Here is a 12,619-nt window from a genome sequence, read left to right on the forward strand (position 1 = left end):
CCCGTCGCTTTGGATTCACTTCTCCGCCAGTCCTACCTTTCAGAAAGTGGTTGATTTTCTGTTTCTAGAGTTGCTGTTCTTCTTCTCTTTGATCTCCCGTTGGATTTGTAGGTGTTTGCAATCTTTAGATAAGCTATCTAGCTGATCTCCCGCTACCTGAAGTAGTCTCAGCCTGCTACTTCTCCGCCATCTTGACTCCTCCCCCTAGATTTTTCTTTTTTTAATAGTAAAAAGAAACTTCAAGAAAACTAAATCTCAAATTTTAATAATTGTATTAGATTTTCATCTTCTTATGATTGATCATACCAAATTGCTTCTACCTATTATGGTTTGAATATGTGCCTGACTTGGTGAACTAGGCAACTCAGGTCTTAAATTCATTAATTGCATTGGCATGTGCTCAAGGAGCACACAAGTTATCTACATGATATTTATAGTATAGTACATTATAATTAAAATGATGCAAGTTAAATATTTAATCAATAGTTATTAAGTATTTTCTGATGATTATCAGCTCTCCTTTTCTCAAATATATCCATTCCAAATTTCTGGAAACTTTAAATGGTGATTTCCTATTAGCACTTCTCATGAATTTGTCATCTTTTGCTTTATGAGATATTTTCAATATATATGTTTAAATTTATTTTCTTTCTCTGGAAATTCCCTGGGACACTCTCTCAGTGCCTTTCCCTCCCTCTATTAGATATCTGGGTCCCAGTAAGTCTCTCAGATCAGTTTACTTCAAAATATTTTCTGCATGTAACCTTTCATGTTTCATGTTGGTCCTTAAAATGACTGTCAAGATCTAGTCTTATGGAAAACAGCACAGGTATTTCTTAAAAAATTTAAAAAGTAGAACTACAGCATGATCCAGAAATCCACTTCTAGGTATATACCTAAAGGAAATGAAAATAGGATCTCGAAGAGATAAATACATTCCCATGTTCATTGCAACTCTATTCACATTAGCCAATTTATCTGAACAATATAGTTATATATGTATATATAATGTACATAATGAATGAAATTCATATATAAATGAAAGAAGAAAATTCTGCCATTTGTGGGAACATGATTGAAAATTGAGGGCATTATGCTAAGTGAAAAAAGTTAGAGAAAGACAAAAATGGTATAATATCACTTATATGTCAAATTTAAAAGAGCAGAGGATAAGTTGGTGGTAATAAGAGAGAGGAGTTGAATGGTTGCTACCTGGGGCTGGGGTGGGGGAGGAGGAATAGTGAGATGTTAGTCAAAGGATACAAACTTCCAGTTATAAGACAAATAAGTTTTGGGGACCCAATGCATAACATTGTGATTACAGTTACAATATTGTTTTATTTTGAAAGTTGATAAAACAATAACTCTTAAATGTTCTTACCACAAAACAGAAACAAGAATTATGTGACATGATGGAGGTATTAGCTAACACTATGGTGGTAATCATCTTGCAATATGTAACTATATCAAATTAGCATATGTACACTTAAATATACACAATGTTTTATAACAATCGTAGCTCAATAAAGCTGGAAAAAAGAAAAGAAAAATCTAGTTTTATGTTTCATACTTTTCTAACATGTCACTAAAAATTGCTACGGTTCTTTCTTTAGCTTAATCAGGTTAACTACATACTTAATTATGTTTAATTTTTGTTTTCTTTTAGTTTGTTTTTCTTGTGTATATGCCCATTTTGAAAATGAATCTAGTTATTTCTTGATTTCCTAAACAAATCCAATTATTAGTGAAATATTTTGGGAACAAGACTTCAAATCTATTTCTTGTACTTTGGTCTTGGTATGCTTTACAGAATTGTTTTTCTACTTCCACACTGCAAAATTACATATTGCCTGTTTAATAAAACCCATTAACACATGCATTACATGCTTTGAATTATCCTCTGAACATTGCTTTCATTGTATCCCACATTTAATACGCTACTTTTCATTTTCATTACAAATATTTAAAAATTTTTCTTAAGACATCTTTTATTTGCATATTTTTTAAAGATTTTATTTATTTATTTGACAGAGATCACAAGTAGGCAGAGAAACAGGCAGAGAGAGAGAGGAGGAAGCAGGCTCCCGCCAAACAGAGAGCCCGATGTGGGGCTCAATCCCAGAACCCCGGGATCATGACCTGAGCTGAAAGCAGAGGATTTAACCCACTGAGCCACCCAGGCACCCCAAGATTTGTGTATTTTTTAATGTCCTGTATAATTTCCAAGTATTTGGGAATTTTTCAGCTATTATTCTATTACTGATTTCTAGTTTAATTCCTAGTAATTACTCTAACTTAATTGTTGTCTGATGACATATATGTATAATTTTGATTCTTTTAATATTTAAGGTGTGTTTCATGGTCCAGAATATGGTCTTCTTGGTGGATGTTCCATGTAATTTTTAGAAAAATGTGTACTCTGCTGTTGGATGAAATATTCCATAAATATCAGTTAGACCAAATTGATTTAAAGAAAATAAGATTAATTATATACTTACCTATTTTTTGCCTGCCTCATTTATCAATTATTGAAAAGGGATTGCTGAAGCCTAAAAGTATAATAATGGATTTGTCTATGTCATGTTATTCTATCAGTTTTGCCTCACATATTTTAATGCTTTGTTGATTAATAATTGTTATGTCTTTTTGGAGACATTGACTACCTTTTGATTATTGTAATACTCCTCTCCTTGATAGTTTTCCTGTTCTGAAGTCTTCTTTGCTTGAAATTAATACAGCTACTCTAGCTTTCTTTTAAACAGTGCTAGTGTGACATGTATTTCTTCATCCCTTTACTCTTTTTTTTTTTTTTTTAAAGATTTATTTGACAAAGAGAGGGTGCACAAACAGGGGGAGCAGGAGAGGGAGAAGCAGCCTCCCTATTGAGCAAGGAACCTGATGTGGGGCTCGATCCCAGGACCCTAGAATCATGACCTGAGCTGAAGGCAGATGTTTAACCAACTGAGCCACCCAGGTGCCCCCTTCATCACTTTACTCTTAACCCACCTGTGTCTTTATATTTAAAGCCTATTCTTTTTTTAAAAAAATATTTTTATTTATTTATTTGAGAGAGAGAGCACAAGCAGGGGGAGTAGCAGGCAGAGGGAGAGACAGAAGCAGGCTTCCCATTGAGCAGGGAACTCAATGCAGGGCTTGATCCCAGGACCCAGGGATCACGACCTGAGCCAAAGGCAGATGCTTAACTGACTGAGCCATCCAAGTGCCCCTTAAAGCCTAGTATTACAGAAAACATATATTCAGATTTTTTATCTACTTTTTCAGCCTCTTCTACATATAAGTTGATTATTGTTATAGTTGACTTAACATTCACATTGTAACTTTTTTTAATTCATTACATTTTTTTTATTCTTTCATCTCTTTCTGTCTTTTCTGGTTTTAATTGTATATTTTATGTTGTTCCATTTTATTTTCCCTTTTTGTGTGTCAATAACTTCTTTAAAAAAATTAGTACTTGGCCTAGAGTTAATAATACACATAATTAATCTCATTCTACTATCAAGTGTAGTTAGGTACCTTATAAGATACCTTATAAGATAGCATTCCAAATTTCTCAGATAAATTTTTCAAATAAATCAGTTAAATAGGATTTTTTAAATTAATTAATTAATTTATTTTAACAAACATATAATGTATTTGTATCCCCAGGGGTACAGGTCTGTGAATCACCAGGTTTACACATTTCACAGCACTCATCATAGCACATACCCTCCCCAATGTCCATATTCCCATCACCCTCTCCCAGCCCCCCTCCCCCCAGCAACACTCAGTCTGTTTTTTGAGATTGAGTCTTTTATGGTTTGTCTCCTTCCCAATCCCACCTTCTTTCATTTTTTCTTTTCCTACCCCTCAACCCCCCCACATTGCGTATCCACTTCCTCATATCAGGGACATCATATGATAATTGTCTTTGTTCAATTAACTTATTTTGCTAAGCATAATACCCTCTAGTTCCATCTATGTCCTCGCAAAAGGCAAAATTTAATTTCTTTTGATGGCTGCATAGTATTCCATTGTGTATATATACCACATCTTCTTTATCCATTCATCTGTTGATAGACATCTAGGTTCTTTCCATAGTTTGGCTACTGTGGACATTACTGCTATAAACATTCAGGTGCACATGCCCCTTTGGAGCACCACGTTTGTATCTTTACCAGTAGTGCAATTGCTGGGTCATAGGGTAGCTCTATTTTCAGTTTTTTGAGGAACCTCCACACTGTTTTCCAGAGTGGTTGCACCAGCTTGCATTCCCACCAACAGTGTAGGAGGGTTCCCCTCTCTCCGCATTCTCGGAGCATCTGTCATTTCTTGACTTGTTAATTTTAGCCATTCTGACTGGTGTGAGGTGATATCTCATTGTGGTTTTGATTTGTATTTCCCTGATGCCAAGTGATGTGGAGCATTTTTTCATGTGTCTGTTGGCCATCTGGATGTCTTCTTTGTAGAAATGTCTGTTCATGTCTTCTGCCCATTTCTTGATTGGATTATTTGTTCTTTGGGTGTTGAGTTTGCTAAGTTCTTTATAGATTTTGGATACTAGCCCTTTATCTAATACGTCATTTGCAAATATCTTCTCCCATTCTGTCAGTTGTCTTTTGGTTTTGTTAACTGTTTCCTTTGATGTGCAAAAGCTTTTGATCTTGATGAAATCCCAATAGTTCATTTTTGCCCTTGTTTCTGTTGTCTTTGGTGATGTTCCTAGGAAGAAGTTGCTGCAGTTGAGGTCAGAGAAGTTGCTGCCTGTGTTCTCCTCAAGGATTTTAACGGATTCCTTTCTCATATTGAGGTCCTTCATCCTTTTTTTTTTTTTGGCAATAAAACACAATCTTTATTGTCAAATTGGAGTTTGAAAAATTATTTCAGTTCGTATTTCTTTTACTAGTGAGGAGGATAAATGTCAACTGTTTACAGATCCAAAGACTTTTCACCAGGCATTCCAAACAAAGATAAGATACAAGACAATAGTAAATGTAGAGGTTTTAAAGGTCATAGACATGGGAAAGGAAAGACTGGAGGTGACACAACCTGAGTTCCAGTTCCCATTCTGCTGTGAGAAATTAGGTTCTTGACCTCTCTATTCCTCAGTTTTTTTTTTAATTTTTAATTTTTTTCAGCCTAACAGTATTCATTGTTTTTGCACCACACCCAGTGCTCCATGCAATCCATGCCCTCTCTAATACCCACCACTTGGTTCCCCCAACCTCCCACCCCCCCGCCCCTTCAAAACCCTCAGATTGTTTTTCAGAGTCCATAGTCTCTCATGGTTCACCTCCCCTTCCAATTTCCCCCAACTCCCTTCTCCTCTCTAACTCCCCTTGTCCTCCATGCTATTTGTTATGCTCCACAAATAAGTGAAACCATATGATAATTGACTCTCTCTGCTTGACTTATTTCACTCAGCATAATCTCTTCCAGTCCCATATAGGTTGCTACAAAAGTTGAGTATTCATCCTTTCTGATGGAGGCATAATACTCCATAGTGTATACGGACCACATCTTCCTTATCCATTCGTCCGTTGAAGGGCATCTTGGTTCTTTCCAAAGTTTGGCAACTGTGGCCATTGCTGCTATAAACATTGGGGTACAGATGGCCCTTCTTTTCACCACATCTGTATCTTTGGGGTAAATACCCAGTAGTGCAATTGCAGGGTCATAGAGAAGCTCTATTTTTAATTTCTTGAGGAATCTCCACACTGTTCTCCAAAGTGGCTGCACCAACTTGCATTCCCACCAACAGTGTAAGAGGGTTCCCCTTTCTCCACATCCTCTCCAACACATGTTGTTTCCTGTCTTGCTAATTTTGGCCATTCTAACTGGTGTAAGGTGGTATCTCAATGTGGTTTTAATTTGAATCTCCCTGATGGCTAGTGATGAACATTTTTTCATGTGTCTGATAGCCATTTGTATGTCTTCATTGGAGAAGTGTCTGTTCATATCTTCTGCCCATTTTTTTACATGATTGTCTGTTTTGTGTGTGTTGAGTTTGAGGAGTTCTTTATAGATCCTGGATATCAACCTTTTGTATCTACTGTCATTTGCAAATATCTTCTCCCATTCCGTGGGTTACCTCTTTGTTTTCTTGACTGTTTCCTTTGCGTGCAGAAGCTTTTGATCTTGATGAAGTCCCAAAAATTCATTTTCGCTTTCGTTTCCTTTGCCTTTGAAGACATATCTTGAAAGAAGTTGCTGTGGCTTATATCGAAGAGATTACTGCCTATGTTCTCCTCTAGGATTCTGATGGATTCCTGTCTCACGTTGAGGTCTTTTATCCATTTTGAGGTTATCTTTGTGTACAGTGTAAGAGAATGGTCGAGTTTCATTCTTCTACATATAGCTGTCCAGTTTTCCCAGCACCATTTATTGAAGAGACTGTCTTTTTTCCACGGTATATTTTTTCCTGTTTTGTCGAAGATTATTTGACCATAGAGTTGAGGGTCCATATCTGGGCTCTCTACTGTGTTCCACTGGTCTATGTGTCTGTTTTTATGCCAGTACCATGCGGTCTTGGTGATCACAGCTTTTTAGTAAAGCTTGAAATCAGGTAACGTGATGCCCCCAGTTTTACTTTTGTTTTTCAACATTTCCTTAGCAATTCGGGGTCTCTTCTGATTCCATACAAATTTTAGGATTATTTGCTCCAGCTCTTTGAAAAATATCGGTGGTATTTTGATCGGATGGCATTAAAAGTGTAGATTGTTCCAGGCAATATAGACATTTTAACAATGTTTATTCTTCCTATCCAAGAGCATGGAATGGTCTTCCATCTTTTTGTGTCTTCTTCGATTTCTTTCATGAGTGTTCTGTAGTTCCTCGAGTACAGTTCCTTTATCTCTTTGGTTAGCTTTATTCCCAGGTATCTTATGGTTCTTGGTGCTATAGTAAATGGAATTGATTCTCTAATTTCCCTTTCTGTATTTTCATTGTTAGTGTCCTTCATCCATTTTGAGTCTATTTTTGTGTGTGGTGTAGGAAATAGTCCAATTTCATTTTTCTGCATGTGGCTGTCCAATTTTCCCAGCACCATTTGTTGAAGAGGCTGTCTTTTTTGTATTGGACATTCCTTCCTGCTTTGTCGAAGATTAGTTGAACATAGAGTTGAGGGTCTATTTCTGGGCTCTCTATTCTGTTCCATTGATCTATGTGTCTGTTTTTGTGCCAGTACCATACTGTCTATATGATGACTGCTTTGTAATAGAGCTTGAAGTCTGGAATTGTGATGCCACCAACTTTGGCTTTCTTTTTCAATATTCCTTTGGCTATTCGAGGTCTTTTCTGGTTCTATATAAATTTTAGGATGGTTTGTTCTATTTCTTTGAAAAAAAAATGGATGGGATTTTGATAGGGATTGCATTAAATGTTTAGATCGCTTTAGGTAGAATAGACATTTTCACAATATTTGTTCTTCCAATCCATGAGCATGGAACGTTTTCCATTTCTTTGTGTCTTCCTCAATTTCTTCATGAGTACTTTATAGTTTCCTGAGTATAGATTCTTTGCCTCTTTGGTTAGGTTTATTCCTAGGTATCTTATGGTTTGGGGTGCAATTGTAAATGGGACTGACTCCTTAATTTCTCTTCCTTCTGTCTTGTTGTTAGTGTAAAAAAATGCAACTGATTTCTTTTTTTTTTTTTAAGATTTTATTTATTTGACAGAGAGAGAGATCACAAGTAAGCAGAGCAGCAGGCAGAGAGAGGGGGGAAGCAGGCTCCCTGCTGAGAAGAGAGCCTGATGCGGGGCTCGATCCCAGGACCCTGAGATCATGACCTGAGCTGAAGGCAGAGGCTTAACCCACTGAGCCACCCAGGCGCCCCAAAAAATGCAACTGATTTCTGTGCATTGATTTTATATCTTGACACTTTATTGAATTCCTGTACAACTTCTAGCAGTTTTGGAGTGGAGCCTTTTGGGTTTTCCACATATAGTATCATATCATCTGCAAAGAGTGATAGTTTGACTTCTTCTTTGACGATTTGGATGCCTTTAATTTCTTTTTGTTGTCTGCTGAGGCTAGGACTTCTAGTACTATGTTGAATAGCAGTGGTGATAACAGACATCCCTGCCGTGTTCCCGACCTTAGCGGAAAAGCTTTCAGTTTTTCTCCATTGAGAATGATATTTGCGGTGGGTTTTTCATAGATGGCTTTGATAATATTGAGGTATGTGCCCTCTACCCCTACACTTTGAAGAGTTTTGATCAGGAAGGGATGCTGTACTTTGTCAAATGCTTTTTCAGCATCTATTGAGAGTATCATTTGGTTCTTGTTCTTTCTTTTATTAATGTGTTGTATCACATTGATTGATTTGCGGATGCTGAACCAACCTTGCAGCCATGGAATAAATCCCACTTGGTCGTGGTGAATAATCCTTTTAATGTACTGTTGTATCCTATTGGCCAGTATTTTGGTGAGAATGTTCGCATCTGTGTTCATCAAGGCTATTGGTCTGTAGTTCTCTTTTTTGATGGGATCCTTGTCTGGTTTTGGGATCAAGGTGATGCTGGCCTCATAAAATGAGTTTGGAAGTTGTCCTTCCATTTCCATTTTTTGGAACAGTTTCCGGAGAATAGGAATTAGTTCTTCTTTACATGTTTGGTAGAATTCCCCTGGGAAGCCGTCTGGCCCTGGACTTTTGTTTGTTTGGAGATTTTTGATGACTGTTTCAGTCTCCTTACTGGTTTTCTTCCTGGTTCAGTTGTGGTAGTTTATATGTCTCTAGAAATGTATCAATTTCTTCTAGATTGTCGAATTTGTTGGTGTAGAGTTGTTCATAATATGTTCTTATAATTGTTTGTATTTTTTTGGTGTTGGTTGTGATCTCTCCTCTTTCATTCATGATTTTATTTATTTGGGTCCTTTCTCTTTTCTTTTTGATAAGTCTGGCCAGGGATTTGTCAATCTTATTAATTTTTTCAAAGAACCAGCTCCTAGTGTCGTTGATTTGTTCTATTGTTTTTTTTTTTTTTGTTTTGTTTTGTTTTGTTTTGTTTTAGTTTCTATTTCATTGATTTCTGCTCTGATCTTTATGATTTCTCTTCTGCTGGGTTTAGGCTTTCTTTGTTGTTCTTTCTTCAGCTCCTTTAGGTGTAGGGTTAGGTTGTGTATTTGAGACCTTTCTTGTTTCTTGAGAAAGGTTTGCACCGCTATATATTTTCCTCTCAGGACTGCCTTTGCTGTGTCCCACAGATTTTGAACCATTGTGTTTTCATTATCATTTGTTTCCATGAATTTTTTAATTTCTTCTTTAATTTCCTGGTTGACCCATTCATTTTTTAGAAGGATGCTCTTTAGTCTCCATGTATTTGTGTTCTTTCCAAATTTCCTCTTGTGATTGAGTTCTAGCTTCAGAGCATTGTGGTCTGAAAATATGCAGGGAATGATCCCAATCTTTTGATACTGGTTGAGATCTGATTTATGACCCAGGACGTGGTCTATTCTGGAGAATGTTCCATGTGCACTAGAGAAGAATGTATATCCTGTTGCTTTGGGATGGAATGTTCTGAATATATCTGTGATGTCCATCTGGTCCAGTGTGTCATTTAAGGCCTTTATTTCCTTGTTGATCTTTTGCTTTGATGATCTGTCCATTTCAGTGAGGGGAGTGTTAAAGTCCCCTACTATTATTGTATTATTGTCGATGTGTTTCTTTGATTTTGTATTAATCGGTTTATATAGTTGGCTGCTCCCACGTTAGGGGCCTAGATATTTAAAATTGTTAGATCTTCTTGTTGGACAGACCCTTTGAGTATGATATAGTGTCCTTCCTCATCCCTTATTATAGTCTTTGGCTTAAAATCTAATTGATCTGATATAAGGATTGCCACCCCAGCTTTCTTCTGATGTCCATTAGAATAGTACATTGTTTTCCACCCCCTCACTTTAAATCTGGAGGTGTTTTTGGGTCTAAAATGAGTTTCTTGTAGGCAACATATTGATGGGTTTTGTTTTTTTATCCATTCTGATACCCTGTGTCTTTTGATTGGGACATTTAGCCCATTAACATTTAGGGTAACTATTGAGAGAGATGAATTTAGTGCCATTGTATTGCTTGTAAGGTGACTGTTACTGTATATTGTCTCTGTTCCTTTCTGATCTACTACTTTTAGGGTCTCTCTTTGCTTAGGGGACCTCTTTCAATATTTCCTGTAGAGCTGGTTTGGTGTTTGCAAATTCTTTCAGTTTTTGTTTGTCCTGGAAGCTTTTCATCTCTCCTTCTATTTTCAATAATAGCCTAGCTCGATATAGTATTCTTGGCTGCATGTTTTTTTGTTTAGTGCTCTGAATATATCATGCCAGTTCTTTCTGGCCTGCCAGGTCTCTGTGGATAGATCTGCTGCCAATGTAATGTTTTTACCCTTGTATGTTACAGACTTCTTTTCCTGGGTTGCTTTCAGGATTTTCTCTTTGTCGCTAAGACTTCTAAATTTTAATATCAGGTGATGAGGTGTGGACCTATTTTTATTGATTTTGAGGGGAGTTCTTAGCATCTCCTGGATTTTGATGTTTGTTCCCTTTGCCATATTAGGGAAATTCTCTCCAATAATTCTCTCCAATATACCTTCTGCTCCCCTCTCTCTTCTTTTTCAGGAATCCCAATTATTCTAATGTTGTGTCATCTTATGGTGTCATTTATCTCTCAAATTCTCTCCTCGTGGTCCAGTATTTGTTTGTCTCTCTTTTGCTCAGCTTCTTTATTCTCTGTCATTTGGTCTTCTATGTCACTAATTCTTTCTTCTGCCTCATTTATCCTAGCAGTAAGAGCTTCCATTTTTGATGGCTCCTCATTAATAGCTTTTTTTTTTTATTTTAACTTGGTTAGATTTTAGTTCTTTTATTTCTCCAGAAAGGGCTTTTATCTCTCTGGAGAGCGTTTCTCTAATATCTTCTATGCCTTTTTCGAGCCTGGCTAGAACCTTGAGAATAGTCATTCTGAACTCTAGATCTGTCATATTACCAATGTCTGTACTGATTAGTACCCCAGCCTTTGGTACTGCCTCTTGTTCTTTTTTTTGTGGTGTGTTTTTCTGCCTTGTCATTTTTTCCAGATAAGATTTGCTTTCTCCTCCTCTGGAATTCGCTCTTCTCCTTGGTGAGCAAAGTTGGTCTTGCCTGGGTTTCTTATTGATCGTCTGGGGGAGGGACCTGTTGTAGTGATTCTCAAGTGACTTTGCCCCAGGCAGAATTGCACTGCCCTTACCAGGGGCCGGGCTAAGCAATCCGCTCAGATTTGCTTTCAGGAGCTTTTGTTCCCTGAGCGCTTTCCATAGAGTTCCGTAGGATGAGAATGAAGATGGCGGCTTCCCAATTCTGGCCCGGAGGAGCCGAGAGCTCGGGGTCTCGCTCCTCAGTGTTCCCTCAGAGAAAAGCGCCCAACTGCCCCCGTCTCCCTGGCCTCTAGTCACACTTGGAGGAAAGCACTCAATCGGTCGCACTTGGAGAAAAGAGTCTGGTCGCTTTTGTCTCCGTGGTCTCTGGCTGCACTCTGAGCTCACCCAGCCTGCGACCGGTTCAAGGTAACCCCAAGTTGAGAGCTCACTCCTCGGCTTTGTCACTGTAGCTGGCTTTCCTGCTCTAATACATGCGAGCTCTGCGACACTCGAACACCCCTGGTCCTTCTGTGACCCTGCGGGACCTGGGGTTATGCTGACCCCCTGTGGGCTTCCCCCCAGTTTAGCCTCTTGAGCGATGTCCCTCTGTGGAGCAGACTTTTAAAAGTCCTGATTTTGTGCTCCATTGCTCTGCCACTTGCCGGGAGCTGGCCCCTCCCCCCGAGGTCTATCTTCCCGTCACTTTGGATTCACTTCTCCGCAGGTCCTACCTTTCAGAAAGTGGTCGATTTTCTGTTTCTAGAAATGTTGCTATTCTTCTCTTCAATTTTCCGTTGGATTTGTAGGTGTTTGCAATGGTTAGATAAGCTATCTAGCTGATCTCCTGCTACCTGATGTTGACTCAGCCTGCTTCTTCTCCGCCATCTTGACTCCTCCTAGTTAAATAGGATTTTAATGTGGGATTTTACATTAATGTGGTTAGGAGTTAAGTTGTGTTTAATATTTGCTATAGCTCTAGGTGTCAGAGCCTTCAGCTTTCTCTGTTTTGTCTCCTCTCCTATTATGAGTTTCCCTAAAACACCTTTAAAATTACAGTCTTCATTTCACAGCCCTTCAGCTGTAACTCATTTTTATCATATTAAAGGTTTGTGAAGGCAGTGATAAGGTTTGGGGTAGGGAAAGCATTTTATAATCCTATAATAAATCTTAGCCTTTTGTAGGCCTGTGATCTTGGGCAGTGATCTTCACAAGTATTTTCCAGCTTTTTTCCTCTCTCACAGATGAAAAAGAAAGATTGTAGTGGTTATAATTGGATAAGGTTCTTATAACATCTTTGTCCTTGTTGAGTAGGCCTATATTCTGGAGATTCTCTGGGTGTGTTTTACAATAGGTGCTTTTCCTGAAGGTTTTCTTGGCTTTTAACCTTGAGGAACTGGTAGGATCCTGGAGGTAAAAGCCCGTGATGTGTATGTGCTGGGGAATCCCAGGACAGAGGATCCCAGAAAATTATCATTTTCATAATAGTCTTATTCTGCCTCCAGCAATTAGTCACATT

Source organism: Enhydra lutris, unplaced genomic scaffold, assembly GCF_002288905.1.
Source record: "Enhydra lutris kenyoni isolate GAN:26980312 unplaced genomic scaffold, ASM228890v2 scaffoldscaffold3, whole genome shotgun sequence".
Lineage (NCBI taxonomy): Eukaryota > Metazoa > Chordata > Mammalia > Carnivora > Mustelidae > Enhydra > Enhydra lutris.